General features: G+C 48.5%; 1 protein-coding gene across 4 annotated transcripts in view; it reads left to right on the top strand.

Moving 5' to 3' along the window:
- The first annotated feature begins 9,284 nt into the window (after positions 1-9,284).
- THY1 (Thy-1 cell surface antigen) overlaps positions 9,285-24,235 on the top strand; it is a 70,139-nt gene continuing 55,188 nt past the window's right edge. For 2 of the 4 annotated variants that reach the window (XM_075328983.1, XM_075328981.1), the window contains exon 1: positions 9,319-9,481. The gene's annotated coding sequence lies outside the window, so the exon portion shown is untranslated. Of the gene's footprint in view, positions 9,482-24,235 lie in introns of all 4 variants that reach the window. The other 2 variants (XM_075328982.1, XM_075328984.1) reach the window with 2 other exon arrangements.

The following is a 24,235-nucleotide window of genomic DNA, read 5'->3' as shown; positions in this document are numbered from 1 at the left end:
AAACCTTTGAACGCAGGCGCAAATACACTGCCAACGCCCCACATGCCACACTTCTAAATGCTAACATTTCGCGACTGCTTGCGCTGGAAATGTTGCCTTTTAGGCTGGTGGAGACAGAAGCATTCCGCGACCTGATGGCGGCAGCTGTCCCACGTTACTCGTTCCCCAGCCGCCACTATTTCTCCCGGTGTGCCGTCCCCGCATTGCATAACCACGTGTCACAAAACATCCCACGTGCCCTGAACAATGCTGTTTCACCCAAAGTCCACCTAACCACAGACACGTGGACAAGTGCTTGTGGGCAAGGCCGCTACATCTCGTTGACGGCACACTGGGTTAATATTGTGGAAGCTGGGACCCAGTCTGAGCGAGGGACGGAACACGTCATTCCCACACCAAGGTTTGCAGGCCCTACCTCAGTCAGGGTTTCACCCACACTCTACAGCTCCGGAATGTCATGCTCCTCAGCCTCCTCCTCCTACTGCGCATCCTCATCCACTTTACCCTCCACACCAGTCCCAAGCTGGAAGCACTGCAGCACTGCCTCGGCGAAGCGGCAACAGGCTGTGCTGAAGCTAATCTGCATAGCTGACAAACCCCACAATGCAGAAGAGGTGTGGACAGCTCTGAAACAGTAGGCAGATCACTGGCTCACACCTCTGAACCTAAAGCCAGGAAAGGTCATGTGTGACAATGGCCGGAACCTGGTGGCGGCTTTGAGGCGAGGCCAGCTGACACATGTTCCATGCGTGGCCCATGTGCTCAACCTCGTGGTTCAGTGGTTTCTAAAGTCATACCCAGAGCTGTCTGATCTGCTGGTAAAAGTTCGCCACCTGTCTGCACATTTTCGAAAGTCACCTACTGCTTCAGCCGGCCTTGCCGGCTTTCAGCTCCATTTGCATCTTCCGGCTCACAGACTGGTGTGTGATGTCCCCACGCGTTGGAATTCAACTCTGCACATGTTGGTCAGGATATGTGAGCAGAAGAGGGCAGTTGTTGAGTACCTGCATCACCTAAGCCGTCGGGAAATGTGTCAAACTCCACACATAACACCTGAGGAGTGGAGATGGATGTCCGACCTATGTACCATCCGCCAAAACTTTTAGGACTCCACCAAGATGGTGAGCGGCGATGACGACATTATTAGCGTCACCATACCGCTTCTCTGCCTTCTAAAATGGTCTCTGCTCAAAAACAAACATGATGCATTGCAGGCGGAGCGCGATGAGTTGGAGCAAGAAACAGTAGTGGGTGTGGGTGATAACACACAGCCCAGCCTCGTCTCATCACAACGTGCAGTGGAGGACTATGACGAGGAGGAGGATGAAGACATGGAGCAACTCTCCGGCCAAATTGAGGATATGACATGCAGTCATATCCTCGGTTCAGCGTGGCTGGCCAGAGGACAGGGTAGATGATGAGGAGGAGGAGGAGGACAGCATGTTCAGTCATCGTGTTGGTCAGGATACTGAAGTGATGGCTGTTAAGAGTCTGGCGCACATGGCTGACCTTATGGTAAGCTGCCTGTCTCGTGACCCTCGCGTTAAGAACATCTTGGCCGACAATCATTACTGGTTGGTAACACTGTTAGACCCACGCTAAAAGGAGAACTTTATGTCTCTTATTCCCGAGGCGGAGAGGTCAGGCAAAATGCAGCAGTTCCAGAAGGCCATAGTCACGGAAGTAAGCAAAGCATTCCCCTCACAAAACGCTAGCGGCATAGGTCAGGAATCAGTGGACAACCAAGGCGTACAGCCGAGAGGGGCACAAGTCCAATCCGCCAGAGGTAGGGGAACAGTCTTTAAGATGTGGGACAGTTTTCTCAGCCCCTCACATACCACAGCCCCTGAGGTGCGGGGTAGTGCCACAAGAAATCCTAAGTTTGCCCAGATGCTCAAGGAGTACCTTGCAGATCGAACAACTGTACTCCGACATTCCTCTGTGCCTTACAATTATTGGGTATCCAAGCTGGACACGTGGCATGAATTGGCTCTCTACGCCTTGGAAGTCCTGGCCTGCCCTGCCGCTAGCGTTTTGTCAGAGCGTGTTTTTAGTGCCGCAGGTGGAATCATTACAGATAAACGCACCCGCCTGTCAACTGAAAATGCTGACAGGCTGACTCTGATCAAGATGAACAAGGGTTGGATTGGGCCAGAATTCACCACACCACCAGCAAATGACAGCGGAATTTAAAGTTTGTATCGGGAATTTGCCATGTACCTCCACTCACCCATGGGTACACACTTCTGGACTTTGGCTAATCGCTGGACTGCTCCTCCTTCTCCTCATGCGCCACCATGATGACCATTACAATAGTTAGGCCGTTGTTTCAGGTATACCCCCAGTGGTAAATTTTTTCGCCCATTCTTTCAGAATGGGCATTACAACGACAGGAGACCCGCTCCTTTGCAATGGGAACAATGTTTTGAGGCCCTCATGCACATCTCTATCCAGGGACAATGTGGAGCCTCCCAATTTTTGGCTGCCCTGCCAAAGGGCTATACTACAATAGATCCACTTCCTTACAATGGGCACTTCAGGTTTACAGGCCCTCATGCACGTCTCTATCCAGGGACAATGTGGAGCCTGACGCTGCCACCGACTGCCACACACGTGCGGTTTTTAAATGCAAGCACGGACGCAATAAGAACCTAACAGGTTTTTAGGAGCGACAATTACTGAGAAGTTTGACACTATCAGACACTGCTGACGTGTATTATTCACTAGACTTGTGCGTTATATACTAGTTTGTGAAAAACGCACACAAGTGCACCTGTACGCTGCCACCGACTGCCACACACGTGCGGTTTTTAAATGCAAGCACGGACGCAATAAGAACCTAACAGGTTTTTAGGAGCGACAATTACTGAGAAGTTTGACACTATCAGACACTGCTGACGTGTATTATTCACTAGACTTGTGCGTTATATACTAGTTTATGAAAAACGCACACAAGTGCACCTGTACGCTGCCACCGACTGCCACACACGTGCGGTTTTTAAATGCAAGCACGGACGCAATAAGAACCTAACAGGTTTTTAGGAGCGACAATTACTGAGAAGTCTGACACTATCAGGACTGTTTTAGACTGTGTACACCAGCCCCAGATATGATGAAGGCTGGTATACGGTCACCACTAGGAATGGCTATATACCCTGCCTGCCTGCCTGTATACAGCTACAATAGTGCTGAGAAGGACTCTTCTGGTCACTAGCCTGTATTCCGACCTGGCTATACCCTGCCTGCCCTGCCTGTATACAGCAACAATAGTCCTGAGAAGGACTCTGCTCCCGTGCTCCGACCTGGCTATACCCTGCCTGCCTGTATACAACTACAATAGTCCTGAGAAGGACTTCTGGTCACACTTTTTGCAGCCATGCTACGGAAATAACTATAAAGGGCCGCAAACCTTTCCCTGAAGCAGCAACACTCTCCCTGCACTGACTGTCTGGATGGCTGTGTGCAGAGCACAGCGCGCCCGCCAGTATAAAGGCTCGGTCATGCTGTGCAGGCCGGCCAATCACTGCAATTCCACAACTAACAGGGCTATGGCATTGCAGTGGTCTGCCAGCCAATCCCTGCATGAGGGATGGCTCTCAAAAGAGCGCCAACATGCAGGGATGAAGACCACGAGTACAGCACGAGTATCGCGGATTACTCGGTCCCCGCCGAGTAGCCCGAGTACAGTGATACTCGTGCGAGTACCGAGTAGTGACAAGCATACTCGCTCAACACTAATCAATAATCATTACAGGTAACAGATTTAAATAAAACAGGTAGGAACCGCACACTGCTGACTTAGCAGAAGACTAAAGGCCGCTTTACACGCTGCGATATCGTGACCGATATTGCTAGCGTGTGTACCTGCCCCCATCGGTTGTGCGACATGGGCAAATCGCTGCCCGTGGCGCACAACATCGCCACGGACCATCACACTACTTACCTGCCTACCGACGTCGCTGTGACCGGCGAACCGCCTCCTTTCTGAGGGGGTGGTTCGTTCAGCATCACAGCGACGTCACAACAGCGTCACTGAACCGCCGCCCAATAGAAGCAGAGATGAGCGGGACGTAACATCCCGCCCACCTCCTTCCTTCCGCATTGCCGGCGGCCGCAGGTAAGGTGAGGTTCCTCGTTCCTGCGGTGTCACACATAGGGATGTGTGCTGCCGCAGGAGCGACGAACTACTTCGTACACCGATCAGCAGCGATATTTGAGAATGGACCCCCATGTCACCGATGAGCGATGTTGAACGTTTTTGCGACGATTCAAAATCGCTCATAGGTGTCACAACCAAAGACATCGCTAAAGCGACCGGATGTGCGTCACAAATTCCGTGACCCCAATGGGTCCGGCTGCCGCTGCTGCTGCGGCCTCTGCTGCTCAGTGGCTCGAGCGATGGGCCGGATCCCGGGGACTCGAGCGGCGCTCCTCGCCCGTGAGTGAAAAGGGGATTGGTTTTGGGGATTTATTGTCCGTGACGCCACCCACAGTTGTGGTGATTGTATGGACACCACCGCTGCTCTGTATGGGGATCCCGGGAACGGTGACAGGGAGCAGCTTTGTTGTTATTTCTCCCCTCCGTGGGTAGGGGGTTGGTTGTCCCGGGGCCCGGTGATGGGGTAGGGGTGGATGGCAGGCCGGGTGCGGGGCCTGGTGAGGTGCAGGGTCGCGGGGGCAGCGCTGTGTCGCATGGCACGGTGGTACTCACTCAGCCTGAGACGTTGACACAGTTCTCGGTAAAACACACGGCTGGAAAGACGGTTCCCACGGACGGCTGCTGTTGCTTTTCCCCGGTAGTTAACGGTGACTGTCTCTTTCCCTGCACCTTGTGTAATGTTGGTAGCGATGGGTTCCCACCGGTAACCCGCTCCCCGACTTGGATATGGGCCGGAGGAGCCCCTCTTTGCCCGCAGGCGCTGGCCCTGAGAAACTGGTGCCTTGGCGGTGGCGGTGTCTCTCTCATACGGTTGGACGGTTGCCTTCAATCGGGACTTAGTTGTTTGGAGACCCGGAGGTCCCCTTCACTGACGGATTTGGCAAATTCACGGCGAATCCTAGCCTTGCCGGGATCCGAAAGGCCCCTGCCAATGGTGCTGGCTTCTCCTTGTGTACCGGTCCGGTACCGCCGGGCCACCACCCGTCCACGGTCCTTACGGCACCTCCGATCAGCCTCCACTGCAGACGGTCACCGCCGTCTGCTAACCTTGCTGTCTCTGTCCGGGGCACACACCCGGACCAACTTCAGGCTCTACTTCTGTCACTTTTCTCTTTCACTACTTTCCCTCCTTCTACTTCAAACTCCAAACCTAATCTTCACTCCTCTCACTTTCACTTCCCTAGTTTAACTGCCTATTTCCCCTCCTCCAGGACTGTGAACTCCTTGGTGGGCGGAGCCAACCGCCTGGCCCACCCCCTGGTGTGGACATCAGCCCCTGGAGGAAGGCAACAAGGATTTCTGGTCTAGCTTGGGTGTACCTAACCGGGGTGTAGGGTGTGGTGATGTCATTACCTGTGACCCCTGGCTTGCCCAGGGCGTCACATTCCCCCTTAGCAAAATGCAGACCGTCCGCGGGCTGCCCGTCCAACACCGGTTTTATTTTTCTGAAAAAGATAAAAAAAACAATACAAGTAGAAGAACATCATCCCACAACGGGAGGCACTTTTCTTAAACGTTGCAAAAACGGTTTTAACGGTTACGGCTTCCGCTCTCACCCACCCAAGTAACCTGGCCCTGATGCTGCCCCTAAGAAACAGGCAGCACCCCTTGGCCCCAGTCCTGCACCAAGTTACCCGAGCGGGATCTGTCCTTTCCAGGGGACCCACGTCCATGGGGAGCCCCTGGAACCCCCAGAGGGTAGCCACCGGTTCCGGTGGTGGCTGGGCCCCAGCCTGCTCCACTGCGGGCCCTCCCTCCAATCTGCCTCTCCGGAGGCGGCAACGGTGGAAGCTGCAACAAAACATTATTTACAAGCCACTAACGTTTGTGGTTGCCCTGCAAGTTCACGGGCTTGTCCGTAAGGAGTCCCTTACGCAACTTCAACGGTCCCCACGGGGACAACGGTGCCGGCAACAACCGGTTCAAATCAGCAATAATCAGGTGAATCTTCACGGTGTCATTTACTTATTATTTTTGCAAAACTTTCAAAACTTTAAAACACACACAGGTGGTCCCAATGGGGACTGTGACAATGGTGCTCCGCTGCCATCACTCAGAGTCCTCGGCATAACCTGAGGGAGGGGGTGCGGTGCTCACACGGGCCTCCTGGTTGCCCCTTAACTTCGCATCCAGCGCAAACCACCCCCTCTCCCCACAGTGCCGGGTGTACTGAACCAAGTCGCCCGGCATCAGGTTACGACCGGGGTGCTCTTCTGGCAGGTGAGCATTAACATCCCGCCGGGCTATAAACACTTCGGCCTCCAGGCCCGGTTCATAGATGAATCCATAGCCCCGGCGGACATCAAACCGCCTCACCTGCCCCTCATACAGCGGGCCCCGGACACGGAAGGTCGCTTGTCTCAGGCTCTCCTTCTCCCGTATCGTACGGGCCACCATCTCCGCCTTCCTTCTTTCCCTCTCCTCGATTTCCAGGCCCAACGGTACTGGCTCCCTGTCCCAGTACGGCGCTGCTGTGAGCTCCGGCGCACGGGTCGGGCCCCGCGAGACCTGTTGGACACTGCCCACTGCTGGTGATCTGGGCGGCAGGTCCCGCGGTGACTTGGCCGTGGACGCCGCCTTGCAGCGGCAACCCGGCGCAACCTCAGCCGAGGTGTGGGGGATGGGCACAGGTGCTTTCCTCTACTGGGCCTTCGGCACGGAGCGGGCTATCGGCTCCGGCTCGGGGACTTTCTCGGGGAACGCCTCCGGTTCAGGCTTCGGGGATTTCCACAGTAGCACCTCCGGTTGGCTACGGGCTCCGGCTACAGGTTGGCCCGCCGGGGCGGGCATGCTGGGTATCGCTACCGGTTGCGGTGACAGCGGGCCTAGTGGCGGGGTCACGGCTTCCGGGACGGGTGGCGAGGGAGGCAGCAGGGTGAGAGGGTTTAGACCGGGTCCCGCAGCCGCGATGACCGGCCCTTCAAGGGCATCGGGGCGTGGGTCACTCACCCTCCCTTCCACAGCTTCCTCCTCGCGTCTCCGCACGGCCGCTATGACCTCCGCCATGTCGGTCTCCCACTCCTCCATGAGGAGCTGCATTTTGACCTGCAGCCTCTGGTAGAGCTGCGCGGTCCGGATCTCCACCCACGCCGCGATTCAAGGCACGGGGGCTACGGTGCTTCGGGACGGCATCCACATGTTGCTGGCGGCCTCTCCCAGGAACAAGATGGCTGCAGAGTCCTGGCGTCCCTGCCTTTATAGCCGCGGCTACATACGACCAGTCGCCATTTCGTCCCCCTTAGCCTCTTTCCGGCCCCTCCTCTATCGGGGCTGGGTTTTGGCCTTCGCGCCTCCATTACTCGAGAAGACGCTCGAGCGGGAACTTTTCGCGCCAAAGATGGCGGCTTCTGAAATTTTTCGGCCGGACACCTCCGGCGGTAACAAGGCGCACCTCTACCCAACGGCAGAGCGGTAAGATCCTGTTCGTGACGCCAAGTTGTCGCAGGCGGAGGAGGGGACGCTGCGCTCTCCCACTGCTCAGGTCCGGCTGCCGCTGCTGCTGCGGCCTCTGCTGCTCGGTGGCTCAAGCGTTGGGCCGGATCCCGGGGACCTGAGCGGCGCTCCTCACCCGTGAGTGAAAAGGGGATTGGTTTTGGGGATTTATTGTCCGTGACGCCACCCACGGTTGTGGTGATTGTGTGGACACCACCGCTGCTCTGTATGGGGATCCCGGGAACGGTGACAGGGAGCAGCTTTGTTATTTCTCCCCTCCGTGGGTAGGGGGTTGGTTGTCCCAAGGCCCGGTGATGGGGTAAGGGTGGATGGCAGGCCGGGTGCGGGGCCTGGTGAGGTGCAGGGTCGCGGGGGCAGCGCTGTGTCGCACGGCACGGTGGTACTCACTCAGCCTGAGACGTTGACACAGTTCTCGGTAAAACACACGGCTGGAAAGACGGTTCCCACGGACGGCTGCTGTTGCTTTTTCCCGGTAGTTAACGGTGACTGTCTCTTTCCCTGCACCTTGTGTAATGTTGGTAGCGATGGGTTCCCACCGGTAACCCGCTTCCCGACTTGGATATGGGCCGGAGGAGCCCCTCTTTGCCCGCAGGCGCTGGCCCTGAGAAACTGGTGCCTTGGCGGTGGCGGTGTCTCTCTCATACGGTTGGACGGTTGCCTTCAATCGGGACTTAGTTGTTTGGAGACCCGGAGGTCCCCTTCACTGACGGATTTGGCAAATTCACGGCGACTCCTAGCCTTGCCGGGATCCGAAAGGCCCCTGCCAATGGTGCTGGCTTCTCCTTGTGTACCGGTCCGGTACCGCCGGGCCACCACCCGTCCACGGTCCTTACGGCACCTCCGATCAGCCTCCACTGCAGACGGTCACCGCCGTCTGCTAACCTTGCTGTCTCTGTCCGGGGCACACACCCGGACCAACTTCAGGCTCTACTGCTGTCACTTTTCTCTTTCACTACTTTCCCTCCTTCTACTTCAAACTCCAAACCTAATCTTCACTCCTCTCACTTTCACTTCCCTAGTTTAACTGCCTATTTCCCCTCCTCCAGGACTGTGAACTCCTTCGTGGGCGGAGCCAACCGCCTGGCCCACCCCCTGGTGTGGACATCAGCCCCTGGAGGAAGGCAACAAGGATTTCTGGTCTAGCTTGGGTGTACCTAACCGGGGTGTAGGGTGTGGTGATGTCATTACCTGTGACCCCTGGCTTGCCCAGGGCGTCACACCAGCAGTAGGTGTCTTGGCCCTGCTTGGTAATGGGGACCTTTAACCATGTCACACATAACTACCCCATCCCAGTCTTCACCCCTGAAAACTAACAGCTGCCCCAGGTTTTTGAGACTAGTAAAATCCATATAAAACTGGAACAATTCTGCAATTTTTTATGCTATGCTCTATAGTCATCCTAGTCCGGGAAAACTGCTCATGTATTATAAAGTCCCCAAATCCACAGTGTTTATATTGATGTAACGTTACATGAAATCCATCAGTTAGCTGCATTATATACCCCGTCATTTCACTAATTGCTGATACATTTTTTAAAATTGTGTTTCTATACAGTGTGCCTGACTGATATAATCATCTTGAAAAAATAACTTTGATTCTGTATGATATCTCTTTTTTTTAGAAGATTCCAGGGCATCCAGGACCCCCTCCTCCTCCTATGCTGTCTGGATGTGGTCCAGCTATCCCGCCCCTCACTGCAGTAAGAAGCTGAACATTGCGGCAGAGGGAGGCAGCTGTCTGACGACTGCAGAGAACGCACTCAGGGAAGAAGGTAACGCATCCTTATAGCCAGCAACAGCAAAGATGCATGCACTCCATTGTATCAAGTAGGACACATGAGGACCATGCACAGAGACCATTCCCTTCAGTGTAAGTTTAATCACACTTCATTTGTATCTTTGTATTGGGAGGACTCACATATATGCATGAGGCACAGGAATACATAAATAAGATGTAAACTATATGGGTATATAGAGGGGGTGGAAAAAGTCTAAACTCAATTTTAGAGAACAAGACATTACTACACGTCATTGTATTATCATGTGCTACGACTCTATGTATGACATTACTCTATGACATTACATTCTGTGACATTACCTACTAAATTTACTAAAAATGCAAAGAGTTAAATGACAATTACACATAGAATCGACTCGGAAACACAATATGTGTAATAGACTTAAAAATAGCTTGACCTTTCTTTCATGTGTACGTTATCCCTGTCCTATAAGTGCACAGGATGCTTAGAACAGATATAGGCGACCTTCTAAAAACCTTCATCATAGTGATCTTAATCCATCCAAACAATAAAGTAACACCAAAAGCAAAAAAAGAACAAAATCACAAAGTAAGCCAAAATATTACAAAGAACAGCCGAGTGACAGATTATTTTTTAACTTTTAGTCTTTTCTACATACTCTGTCTTATTTTTTTTACATATTATATGATATACAGACAGCACCGATGCTAAACAAAAGCAAAATACAACAAGAAAAATCTTACAAAAATTCTGCAGATTACAAAAAGAGCTGAAAAATAGGAAATAAAATATTAGAAAATCTAGAAAAGGGTGTCTGGTATCTTTTGTACCTGGAAGTACTTATACTAAAAGCTTTTTCTAACCATTAATTGATTTACATAGATGTTATGGAGAACAATACATCTGATATAAAAGCATATATACAATATATATATATATATATATATATATATATATATATATATATACACACACACACACACACGGTTTGGGCATTCATTGTCATTTTTATTCCAATTTCTTCAAAATGGAGCATGAATTAGCACAGTAGAAAAAAAAAAAGTTAAAAGTCAAGAAAAGTTTTTATTTTAGTCCTTAACCTGTTTTTTTGCAACTATTTCACACGAAATGTTGCATGATTTGCAAATTTTCACAAAATTATCACCAAAAATATGTGGCATATATAAAATCAACCCCAGAAAAAAAGTGGAGGACGTTTGCAACACATTTTGCTACTGTTTAAAAAGTCACAATTGATGAATCGGGTGAAACATCTGGAAACCTCAATCTCCTCCCACAATGGTGAATATAAAAAAACAGGCAAACACATATGGAATAGGCCATGTTAAAGGCGCAAATTAATAGAAAAAAAGGCACAAATGAAAAAACGGCAAAAAAAGCAAAAAAATATACAAAACACAGGCACAAATGCAATAATGAATCAAGCCCAAGGTTTATTAGTGAGAACTCAAATGATATATACTGTATAATAAAAATAACCCATTACTATGGCTGTTAAAAAAGCTGAATTGTGTAATTTCTACTAAGCCTAATTATAAGTTGTAGAGATCCTTTTTCAGAAGTCATTATTATAAGCAGGAATACAATGTAAGGTAACGCCCATGTATATAAATACCATAATATCCACCATTCACAAAACACGGTGATCATAACTCACCTCCTCAGATCCCTGTAATATGGCTTCTTGACTTATGCATTGGGAGTTGGGGAAGTCCAATGCTGAATGGTGGTCCCTCACCCCTCCTCGCTCAGAAACTAAATTTCAATAGTATCTGCATATCCAGAATGCCGATACAGTTGATAAAAAAAAGAAATGTAGTGTGTCTGAGTCTCAGAGCAAAAGGCGCAATGACATCAGTAGATAACGCCTGCTGAGCGGGGCCTCAGTCCACACAAAGCATAGACCAGCACTGTGCATCAAGGGAAGGTTAGGTGAGTATTTATTTTGTCAGTCAGTTAGTCGGGGGGTGGAGGACATCATAGTTTATGTAGGGTCATCATACTGTGTCCAAGGGGATTGAGAGTGTTTAACATACTTTGTGTGGGGATAATGTAAGGGCATTATCTACTGTCTGTGGATGGCTTTGTGGACATCATACTGTAAGTGGCCACAATGGAAGAATCATACTGTGTGTAGCAACTATAAGAACATAATATTGTTTGGGGGGACTATGAGTGATTCATACTGTGTGTGGCCATGATGGCATTATCTTGGGGCGAAGACCACTGTACACAGCATCATACAGTGAAGGGTCAAGGTGAGGACATCATAATGTGGGGAGGAGTCATTTTGAGGGCTTCATACGCTAAGGAAGTCACAGAGGGTGCATAAGCACTATAGTGTGGTGGATTTACTGTAAGAGCACTTTATTGTGGTGGGGTTTGGGTAGAAACAACATATTGTGGGGAGGTGTCACTTTGAGGGCATCATACTGTGAAAGGTCACTGTGGGGACATAAGCATGATACTGTAGGTGGGAGCATCGTATTGTGATGACTTACTGTGTGAGTGTCATTATGTTTGTGGTATACATCTGAAAATAAGGAGCGCTGATAGTGTAATACCAAACAGATCGGTGAGGTTTAACTGTAAGTGTACACTCACCTGGAAGGGTTGTGACAGTCACAACCACTAGTGCGCATAAGATAATGGCGTCTGCTGCAGCCCCACGTGGATGAGCATATAAAATGGAGTAGAGAAGGGGTTAAAGCCGCGCATTAGCCGAAATGAAGATGTAGAATGTTGAAGAAGATAACCTTTCTTTTATTCCATAGGTCTACGCGTTTCGAGGTAAAAACCTCTTCCTCAGGACCAGTACATCAACCTTGATTTACTGGTCCTGAGGAAGAGGTTTTTACCTCGAAACGCGTAGACCTATGGAATAAAAGAAAGTTTATCTTCATCAACATTCTACATCTTCATTTCGGCTGATGCGCGGCTTTAACCCCTTCTCTACTCCATTTTGTATGATTATGTTTGTAGTGAAACTGTGGCAATGTCATAATGTATGTTGGGATTGCGATGTCATCATACTATGTATGGGGAGACTATGTGGGAATCATACTGTGTGATGGTGGCTGTGGGTGCCTCATACTCTATTTGGGGAACTGTAGAAGCATAATACTATGTGTAGGAGAATTGTGGAAGCATCAAACTTTGGGAGAGTCACTATGGGGGTGTCACACTATGAGGAAACATGATGAGGGCATAATAAAGTGGGGAAGGGTTATTTTGGGGGATTCTACTCTGGGAAGGTCACAATAGGGTCACCATACTTTGGGCGGTTATAGTGGTGGCATAAGCATAATACTGTGAGGGAGTCACTACAAGAGCATAATGTTGTTGTAGTGGTGTCACTATAGGAGCATCCTACCATGGAGCGGAATCACATTGGGGTCATGATACTATATGGATGGGTCACTGTGTGTGTTCCCTACTGTTGGGGTTGACACTGTGGGAACCTTACTCTGTGATGGTGGGGGCATAATATTGTGGGGGAGGGTAACTGTGATACCATACTGTGGGAAGTTGTCACTATACAGACCTCATAAGCCAGGTGTCCCTTCCCTGCCACGGTCAGTAGTATAGTCCAGGTTTTCCTCCCCTGCCATCATCAGGGGTATAGTTCAGGTGTCCCTTCCCTACCACGGTCAGTAGTATAGTCCAGATGTCCATCCCCTGCCACGGTCAGTAGTATAGTCCAAGTGTCCCTCTTCTGCCTCAGTCAGTAATATAGTCCAGGTTTTCCTCCCCTGCCATCATCAATGATATAGTTCAGGTGTCCCTTCCCTACCCCGGTCAGTAGTATAGTCCAGGTGTCTGTCCCCTGCCACGGTCAGTAGTATAGTCCAGGTGTCCCTTCCCTACCACGGTCAGTAGTATAGTCCAGGTGTCTGTCCCCTGCCACGGTCAGTAGTATAGTCCAGGTGTCCCTCTTCTGCCTCAGTCAGTAATATAGGCCAAGTTTTCCTCCCCTGCCATCATCAGTGGTATAGATCAGGTGTCCCTTCCCTACCACGATCAGTAGTATAGTCCAGGTGTCTGTCCCCTACCACGGTCAGTAGTATAGTCCAGGTGTCCCTCTTCTGCCTCAGTCAGTAATATAGGCCAAGTTTTCCTCCCCTGCCATCATCAGTGGTATAGATCAGGTGTCCCTTTCTTATCACGATCAGTAGTATAGTCCGGGTGTCTGACCCCCTGCCACGGTCAGTAGTATAGTCCAGGTGTCCCTCCCCTGCCATAGTCAGAAGTATAGTCCAGGTGTCCCTCCCCTGCCATGGTCAGTAGTATAGTCCAGGTGTCCCTCCCCTGCCATAGTCAGAAGTATAGTTCAGGTGTCCCTCCCCTGCCATGGTCAGTAGTATAGTCCAGGTGTCCCTTCCCTACCACGGTCAGTAGTATAGTCCAGATGCCCATCCCCTGCCACGGTCAGTAGTATAGTCCAGGTGTCCCTTCCCTGCCACAGTCATTAGTATAGTCCAGGAGTCTATACCACTATCTAATATATAAAGCTGTATGTATGTATGTATGTATGTATGTGTGTGTGTCCGCTAAAGGAATCCGCAAAGTCTCGTTTACAATCACGAAATTTTGCACAGACACCCCATGTGACTCAGGAAACGTCATAGACTATGTTTTGATGGGAAAATGTAACCCCTCGCTTTACAATTACGCTCCTAAAAACCTGCCTCCATTAAAGTCAATGGAGCTGTGAGCTATTAGGTTATTAATAGGAGCTGTGATTGGTTGCTATAGGAACAAAGGAAATTGTTAGTATAAGAAGCTTATGTGTGAAGTAATAAGATGTCGATGGGGAGACGGATAGAGAGAGACAGAAAGAGACAGACAGAGGGAGAGAGACAGACAGTCAAAGAGATAGATAGAGGCAGACAGACACAGACAGGAAAAAAGACAGGTAGACAGGGAGACAGACAGGGAAAGAGATAGGGAAAGAGACAGAGACAAGTATAGAGACAGGGAAAGAGACGGAGACAGATGGGGAAAAAGGCAGACGGAGAAAGAGACAGAGACAAGGAAAGAGACAGAGACAAGTAAAGAGACAGGGAAAGAGAGAGAGACAAGTAAAGAGACAGGGAAAGAGAGAAACAAGTAAAGAGACAGGGAAAAAGACAGACAAGTAAAGAGACGGAGAAAGAGACAGATGGGGAAAGAGACAGACAGGGAAAGAGACAGAGACAATTAAAGAGACAGACCGGGAAAGAGACAGACCGGGAAAGAGACAGACCGGGAAAGAGACAGACCTAGAACGAGACAGACCTAGAACGAGACAGACCTGGAACGAGACAGACCTGGAACGAGACAGACCTGGAACGAGATAGACCTGGAATGAGACAGACCTAGAATGAGACAGACCTAGAATGAGACAGACGGGGAACAAAACAGATGGTGAACGAGACAGACGAGGAAAGAGACAGATGAGGAAAGAGACAGACGGGGAAAGAGACAGACGGGGAAAGAGACAGACGGGGAAAGAGACAGACGGGGAAAGAGACAGACCTGGAACGAGACAGACCTGGAACGAGACAGACCTGGAACGAGATAGACCTGGAATGAGACAGGCCTAGAATGAGACAGACCTAGAATGAGACAGACGGGGAACAAAACAGATGGTGAACGAGACAGACGAGGAAAGAGACAGATGAGGAAAGAGACAGATGAGGAAAGAGACAGACGGGGAAAGAGACAGACGGGGAAAGAGACAGACGGGGAAAGAGACAGACCTGGAACGAGACAGACCTGGAACGAGACAGACCTGGAACGAGACAAGAGGAAAGAGACTGACAGACAGATAGAGACAGACACAGATAGTCACAGAGATAGAGAGAGACAGACACAGAGATAGAGACAGAGAGACTGATACAGACAAACAGAGACAGACACACAGATACAGACAGAGACAGACAGACAGAGACTGGGAGAGAGACAGAGAGACGTTATTATCCCGGGCAACGCCCGGGTACTACAGCTAGTTTATAAATAAAAATGGTACTGGTGAAAATGTCATTTTTTTTTCTCGCAAAAACAAGCCACCATACTGCTCAATCAGCATAAAAATAAAAAAGTTATAGCTCTCAGGATACAACAGTGCAAAAACTGTTTTGTTTTTTTTATAAATTTGTTTTTATGGTGCAAAAGCGGTAAAACAAAAAAAAAAAATTAAATGTGGTATCTCTGTAATCGTACTGACCCAAAGAATAAAGCTGTCTTATCACTTTTACGACATGGTGAACGGCTTAAAAAAATAAATAGAAAAAAATAATCCTGAATTCTGTATCTTCTTGATTTTGCTCCACAAAAAGCACAATAGAAAGCAATCAAAAAATATTATGCGGCCCAATATGGTACCAATAAAAACTCACACTCAACTCACAAAAAAAGGACTCACATGACTCTGTTGTCAGAAAAATAAAAAAAGTATAGACTTCAAAACTCCGTGATGCAAAAAAGCCTTTATTTTGTAAAAAAGCATTTTTAGTGTGATAGTCGCCAAGCCTAAAAAAATCCACTATAAATCAGATATCACTGTAATCGTACTGACTTGAGGAATCAAGCCGGCTTATCATTTATACCGCAAGATGAATAGCGTAAAAAAATAAATAATAATAAACCAATTCTTCAACTGTTGTTGATTTGTTTATTCTGCCTCCCAAAGATTGCAGTATTTCTCAGCTCATATTTATCTTGTGCTCTAGACTGAGCTCTTACACTGGGGATTACATGTGGAAAATGTGATTCAGACATAGTTCCCAATAGAAAATTCACTGTAATGAGCCAGAGGGAGTCAATTTGAACATTTGTCTGGCCTGTGGTGTAGAGGTGTCCATCTTTTTTTATGCGTCTTTTTAGGCATGCACTAAAGTGCGGTCAACAGCAGTTTTGTTCACCTTTAAAAAGACGTACACCATGGAACAGAGGCCGAACGGAGTCCAGAGTAACTTCGCTGCCTCATTAGTGAATGATTCCATTGGGGGTTTCACCTGAATCACGTATTTTGGAAATGTAGATGGAAACCCTGCTGTAAGTGCTTGGCATAGAGCACAGGATACATGTGAACTGATCCAAAATGTTTTGTAAGCAAATTGCCACCAAATAGCATTCAACTCCACCCACAAAAACACAAGTCCCCACTCAGGTTTGTCATCTGTTAACAAGTTCCTGGTTGCACAAAGGCTCTAGAAAAACACTGTAGCTCCACTGCCTCAAAAAAGGAATCCAACAAAATCTGCGCTCCAAAATCCAAATGCCCCCCTCTCTTCTGAGCCCCACAATGTGCATAAACCACAGTTAGAGTCCACATGTTTGGCTTTGTTGTAGTGATGAAATCCCACTTAAGTTACGGGGTGTGTGTCTCCAGAAACACGAGCTGGACACAATGTATGGGCACTACAATGAACTGAGCACAACAAGGGCTTATTTGCAATTTTCAATTCTGCAACACCTACTACGTTTAACACCATGGGTGTTTTTCAGAGGCTAAATCATCACTTCACCCAAAGGTGAATTTAGAGTGGCGTGTAATTTACAAAATTTGGTCACTTCAGTGGGTTTCTTCTGTTCTGGCACTTCGGGGCTCTGCAAAAGGAGTCCGCAAACTATTCCAGGGGAAATCTATACTCCAAATATCAAAATATGCTCCTGAGCCCTGTAGTGCGGCCAAACAGTACTGTAAAGTCACATGTGTGGGTATTGCCATGTTCAGGAGAAATTGTATAACACATTATAGGGACTTTTTATCTATGCCCCTTGTGGAAATTGTAAATCTGTGATTAAAATAACATTTTAGTGGTAAAAATGTAATTAATTTTTGTACACTGCCCAATAGTATAACATTTTGTGAAACACCTATAGTGTCAATATGCTCACTGCACCCCCTGGATCGATTCAATGAAAGGTACAGTTTGTAAAATAGGGTCACTTGGGGCTTTCTGCTGTTCTGGCATCTCAGGGGCTCTGCCAATGTAACATGGCAAACCATTCCAACTAAATCTGAACTCAAATATGGCGCTCCTTCCCTTCTTCACTTTGTACTGTGCCTCAAAAGTAGTTTTCAATTACTTACGGGGTATTGGTGTACTCAAGAGAAATTGCACAACAAATTGTATGGTTCATTATTGCCTGTGACCCTAGTAAATTTGAAAAATTAGGGATTAAAGCAACATTTTTGTTTTTAAAAATGTATTTTTTCATTTTCATGGCTCAACGTTATAAAATTCTGTGAGGCACCTGGGGGTTGAAGGTACTAAAACATCTAGATAAATTCCTTGAGTGGTCTAGTTTTCAAAATGAGGTCACTTGTGGGAGGGCTCTCAACTGTGTAGACATCTCAGTGGATTTGTCAATGTGACAAGGCATTCGCAAACCATTTGCACTCCTTCCTTTCTTCACTTTCCACTATTTCTCAAAAGTAGTTTTTGACCATATAATAGGTATTGGTTTACTCAGGAGAAATTGCACAACAAATTGTGTGGTGGATTTTGTCCTGTTACCCTTGTGAAAATAAAAGATTTGGGGGTAAAGCAACATTTATTTGATCAAAAAATTATAATTTCATTTTCACGGCTCAACATTGTAAAATTCTGTGAAACACCAATACCTTGAGGGGTCTAGTTTCCAAAATGTTGTCATTTCTCAGAGAGCTCCACTGTTTAGGCACTTCAGAGGCTCTCCAAACATGACATGGCATCCGCAATCAATTCCAGATAATTTTGCGCTCTAAAATATAAATGGCGCTCCTTCCCTTCTGAGACCTGCCGTGTACCCAAATAGTAAATTTCCACCAAATATGGAGTATCAGCGTATCAAAGGCTCTCCAAACATGACATGGCATCCGCTAATGATTCCGGCTAATTTTGCTTTCAAAGATTCAAATGCTCTTTTCCTTCCAAGCCCCAAGGTGTACCCAAACAGTAGCTTTACATCACTTATGAGGTATCAGCGTACTCAGGAGAAATTGCACAACAAACTGTTTGGTGTATTTTCTCTTGTTACCCTTGTGAACATATAATATTTTGGTCTAAAGTAACATATTTGTGGAAAAGAGTTACATTTACATATTTTCCTTCCACATTGCTTTAGTTCCTGTGAAGCACCTAAAGGATTAATAATATCTTCAGTGTGATTTTGAGCACTTGGAGGGGTGCAGTTTTTAGAATGCTGTCATTTTTTGGGGTGTTTTCTTTATCCTAGACCTCTCAAAGTCTCTTCAAATGTGATGTGGTCCCTAAAAAAATGGTTTTGTAAATTTTGTTGGCATATTGAGAAATTACTGATAAACTTTGAACCATTGTAACTTCCTAAGAAAAAAAACATGGTTCCAAAAATTGTGCTGATATAAAGTAGACCTGTGGGAAATGTTATTTAGTAACTATTTTGTGTGATATAACCTTCTGGTTTAAAGGCATAAACATTAAAAGTTTGAAAATTGTGACATTTTTCAAAATGTTCTCCAAATTTCCGATTTTCTAACAAATAAACGCGAAAAATATAATCCTATATTTATCACTAACTTGAAGTCCCTTATTTCATGAAAAAACATTCTCAGAATCACCGGGATATGTTGAAGCGTTCTAGAGGGATAACCTCATAAAGTGACTGTTATGAATCGGCACCGCCATAGCCGCAAGCAGCCTGCTGCAGTTCCTGTTGCGCCCAGATGTCGGCTGCCATTTTTTGCCGTGCCTCGGGTCGTCCAGCTGACTGCTTCTTCCTCTACGTCTAAGTGTGGAGAGGCGGCTAGTGCGCATGCGTGTGCCGATTTACCCCAGGCGGAGCCTAAGTCCAGTGTTTCGCTTAGGCCTAAAACACACGTCCTTGATAACCACGCATGTGTAATACGGGCCGTTTTTCATGTCCGTAATCCGTTTTTTGGTCCGTAAATAATGCACGTGTGGTGGCTGTGTGTCAGGCGTATGGTAACCACGTGTGCGTGTGGAATGGTCGTGTGTGCGTGTGAAACCTAACTGACGTGTGTGTGTGTGTGTTGTCCGTGTGAAATATCCGTGTGTGATGTTAAATGTCGTTGATACATGCCGGCTGACAGCACACAGAGTCGCGGGCTGAGAATGAACTCGGGTGAACTTCACCCGACTTCATCCTCATACCGCGGCTCTGTCTGTGTCGCGTCCTGATAGGCGGTCACCCATGAAGGACTCACCGGTGACCGCTAATCACCAGAGTGACTGAATGGAGTACCCCTCTAGCATACTCACCATTCCCCGATCAACGGCGCGGCGCTGCACGGCTGTTCTCTAAACTCCGGCGGCTTTTCCTCTTTTGAAAAAGCCGGCCGCTCATTAATCAATCTCGTATTCCCTGCTTTCCCCGCCCACCGGCAAATATGATTGGTTGCAGTGAGACATGCCCAGACGCTGAGTGACAGCTGTGTCACTGCACCCAATCACAGCAGCCGGTGGGCGTGTCTATACTGTGCAGTAAAAGAAATAAATAAATAATTAATAAAAACGGCGTGCGGTCCCCCAATTTTAATACCAGCCAGATAAAGCCATACGGCTGAAGGCTGGTATTCTCAGGATGAGGAGCCCCACGTTATGGGGAGCCCCCCAGCCTAACAATATCAGTCAGCAGCCGCCCAGAATGGCCGCATACATTAGATGCGACTGTTCTGGGACAGTACCCGGCTCTTCCCGATTTGCCCTGGTGCGTTGGCAAATCGGGGTAATAAGGAGTTAATGACAGCCCATAGCTGCCACTAAATCCTAGATTAATCATGTCAGGCGTCTCCCCGAGATACCTTCCATGATTAATCTGTAAGTGACAGTAAATAAACACACACACCCGAAAAAATCCTTTATTAGAAATAAAAAACACAAACATATACCCTGGCTCACCACTTTAATAAGCCCGAAAAACCCCTCCATGTCCGGCGTAATCCAGGATGGTCCAGCGTCGCTTCCAGCTCTGCTGCATGGAGTTGACTGGAGCTGCAGAATACACTGCCGCTCCTGTCAGCTCCACGCAGCTAATGAAGACAGCCACGCGATCAGCTGAGCTGTCACTGAGGTTACCCACTGTCACTGGATCCAGCAGTGGCCACGGGTACCCTCCGTGACAGCTCAGCTGATCGCGCTACTCACCTCAGTTGCTGCGTGGAGCTGACTGGAGCGGCGGTGAGTAGCGCGATCAGCTGATCTGTCACTGAGGTTACCCGCGGCCACCGCTGCATCCAGCGGTGGCCGCGAGTAACCTCAGTGACAGCTCAGCTGATCACGCGGCTCTCTTCATTTGCTGCGTGGAGCTGACCGGAGCGGCGGTGTCTTCTGCAGCTCCGGTCACCTTCATGCAGCAGAGCTGGAAGCGACGCTGGACCATCCTGGATTACGCCGGACATGGAGGGCTTTTTGGGGCTTATTAAAGTGGTGAACCAGGGTATATGTTAGTGTTTTTTATTTCTAATAAAGGATTTTTCAGGTGTGTGTGTTTATTTACTGTAATTTACAGATCAATCATGGAAGGTATCTCAGGGAGACGCATGACATGATTAATCTAGGATTTAGTGGCAGCTATGGGCTGCCATTAACTCCTTATTACCCCGATTTGCCAACGCACCAGGGCAAATCGGGAAGAGCCGGGTACTGTCCCAGAACAGTCGCATCTAATGTATGCGGCCATTCTGGGTGGCTGCTGACTGATATTGTTAGGCTGGGGGGCTCCTCATAACGTGGAGCTCCCCACCCTGAGAATACCAGCCTTCAGCCGTATGGCTTTATCTGGCTGGCATTAAAATTGGGGGGACCGCACGCTGTTTTTTTAAATTATTTATTTATTTCTATACTCCATAGTGACACGCTCACCGACTGCTGTGATTGGGTGCAGTGAGACACCTGTCACTCAGCGTGGGGGCATGTCTGACTGCAACCAATCATAGGCGCCGGTGGGCGGGGAAAGCAGGGAATACGAGATTGTTTAATGAGCGGCCGGCTTTTTCAAATTAGAAAAAGCCGCCGGAGCAGTGTGAACGCCGTGCAGCGCCGGTGATCAGGGATCGGTGAGTATGAGAGAGGGGGCGGACACTTCAGTCACTCGGGGGATTAGTGGTCACCGGTGAATCCTTCACAGGTGACCGCTAATCAGTACACGGCACACAGACAGAGCCGCGACATGACAATGAAGTCGGGTGAAGTTCACCCGAGTTCATTCTCATCCCGCTACTCTGTCTTCCGACATGTAGTAACGACATTTTGCATCACACACGGATATATTTCTCATGGACAACATAACCACACATCCGTGCAAGGAACGTTTTATTTGGACTCCCATAGGCTAACATTATGTCCGTGTGTGCATGCTCCGTCCCAAAAACGAACATGCTTCCGTGCCAAACGGAGCAAAAAACGTGGGACGCACAGGAACACACGGAAGATCAAATAACACGGACGTGTGCCTTTAAACATAAAAAAACATATGTGCACGTTTGGTCGTATCTCCGGTATGTACGGAAACAGACCAAACACGCACGTTTTAAACGGATGTGTGTTGCAGGCCTTAGTGAGTATGCTCAGCCTGATAGTGCCATTTCTCAGGCTAAGTCCTTGGTTCGGGCTACTGAGCATGCTCCTATACTTAGTGCGAAAAGCCTCTTTGCACAGGTACTTGGACTGCGTGCTGTGTCTAAGTCCTGTGTTGTGCCTACTGAGCATGCTCAGGCTGATAGTCTGATTTCTGAGACTGTTGTCCAGGCTACTGAGCATGCTCAGGCACTTAGTGCATTAGAGGCAAAGTCCGGGAAGGACTTCACTGGACATGTCCGTGAGGTGCAGGCCCTGATAGGCCAGAAGGCATCAGGTGTCCTGATGATGTGGCCACTCCGGACTGGCTCGCGGAGACCCGGCCCTATGACACGACACCTCACCATTGGTCGTCAGACGATGACTGGTGAAGTGTTTGGGGCGTGGCTGCCATGAGGTTATCAGTGACGTGGCGGTTCAGGATAGGCCGCTTGTGACGTCGCTGATGACATGGCACTCTGCTGTTGGTCCCTGGAGGTGTTATTGTGGTCCACCATGGGTTTGGGGCGGACCCAGGTTCTAAAAGGGGCTGGAGACAACATGGAGGTGCGCAGTCTTCACATTTGCTCAGTCAGAGCACACCTCCATGTTAGAGCCTCATTGCGGCATAAGCCTATGTTGGGAAGCGGTAGGTAGGGATAGGCGAACGGTGCCTGTCACGCCAAGATTCGTGGCTCAGCACATCAGGGTCAGGCGCCGTGCTTCCCTCCTGCCGTTCCAGTCTTGCTGTAGCAGCCCAGTGGCGTTAACTGGGCTGCGGCTGCTGCGGCTCCTGTCCGATTGTGCCCGCCATGCACACGGACAACGCACCTGCTGCGCCACCGGTCCGGTTGTGCCCCCTACGCACACGGACAACACACCTGCTGCGCCACCAGTCCGGTTGTGCCTCCTACGTGCATGGACAGCGTACCCCAGGACCCCTGTGGAGTTAACAGGGTGTTCCTTCTCCGCCTCGGCTTCCCGGTCAACGCTACTGGTGTAACCATCTGGCCTGACGTGTCCTTTACACACGTGGCCAGTCGAGAGGTGACCAGAAACGCTAATCGGAGGACCGCTCGGCCTGACGTGTCCTACACACGTGGCCGACAGGGTGCTTTCGTGGCGGTCTCCTGGTCAACGCTACCTGGTCACCACCTGGCCTGACAAGTTCCCTGCACACGTGGTTGGTGTAGCGCCAGGTGCACCAAAATGCTAACCGGGTTGTCGTCCTGTCTGACATGTCCCTACACACGTGACCGGTTCCCAGATTCCCTGGGTTATCTCAGAGCCATCCAGCTCTATAGTCTCCGCCTAACCCTCAGGTGCCAGCAGCTCCTTTGTCATCTGGAGCACGGTGGGCCCCGACTGACGATTAGGATATATACCCCCTGGTCCTAATCTGCCGATCCTGCTCGTAACAGTGACACTGGTAAGAATTGAAAAAATTGCCCTGGTCAGGAAGGTGAAAACAAGGCTGAGGGGTGAAGGGGTTAATTATGGGAACACCACAGGGATATTTCGACAAACAGGAAAATAAGGAAGGGAGGGAAGTTCAACTGGCAATTGAGGAATGAGTAAAGTAAAAAATAAAAAAGAGGTAACTATGAAAATAAATAAATAAGTGAACGGAGTGGAGGAGAAATGGGATTAGAATGCAGGATGGGCCCATCACTACAAACCAGAAAGAAAGCATTTAATGGAAGAGCCAACTAAGGAGGTGAGGAAAAGGCAACAAAGAAAAAAGAAAAATCTAGATATAAATGATAAGCTATAAATAGATAAGTAAAGGACAAAGTGTTGAACAGGAAAGAGTGAAATGATTGGAGTATAGGATAAGAATGAATGGGACGCAGTAAAAGAATATTAAATGGAGGAGCCACCCAAGGAGATGATCTAAAGTCGACAAAGAAAAAATAAAACTATACAAAAAATATAATATAAATAGATGACTAAACACCAAAACGTTGAAGAGAAATGAGTAGAATGATTGGAGTGAAAGAGAAATGGGATTAGAACCAAGGATGGACCCAGTAATAGTAGCAGAAAGAGAATAGGCACAGGTGGAGCCATCAGGGGAGTGGAAGGAAAGGTAGAAAAGAAACAAAGGGATGAAAATTGGGAACAAGTGATAGGTGGAGAAATAGAAGTGAAACAGTTGTGACACATAATCAAGAGAAGATATTTGGGACTTGGTGGTAGAAGTGCAGTAAAGTGAGCCTGAACTGGAAACGAATGCCATTAATATTAGCCCGAAATGGGGCTTTGTGCAGTCAATGGTGATATAACAAGTGGTGAAAATGAAAAAACAATGAGATATTT

Source organism: Anomaloglossus baeobatrachus, chromosome 11 (assembly GCF_048569485.1).
Source record: "Anomaloglossus baeobatrachus isolate aAnoBae1 chromosome 11, aAnoBae1.hap1, whole genome shotgun sequence".
NCBI classification, from domain to species: Eukaryota; Metazoa; Chordata; class Amphibia; order Anura; family Aromobatidae; genus Anomaloglossus; species Anomaloglossus baeobatrachus.
This window is presented reverse-complemented; position numbering and strand designations above follow the sequence as displayed.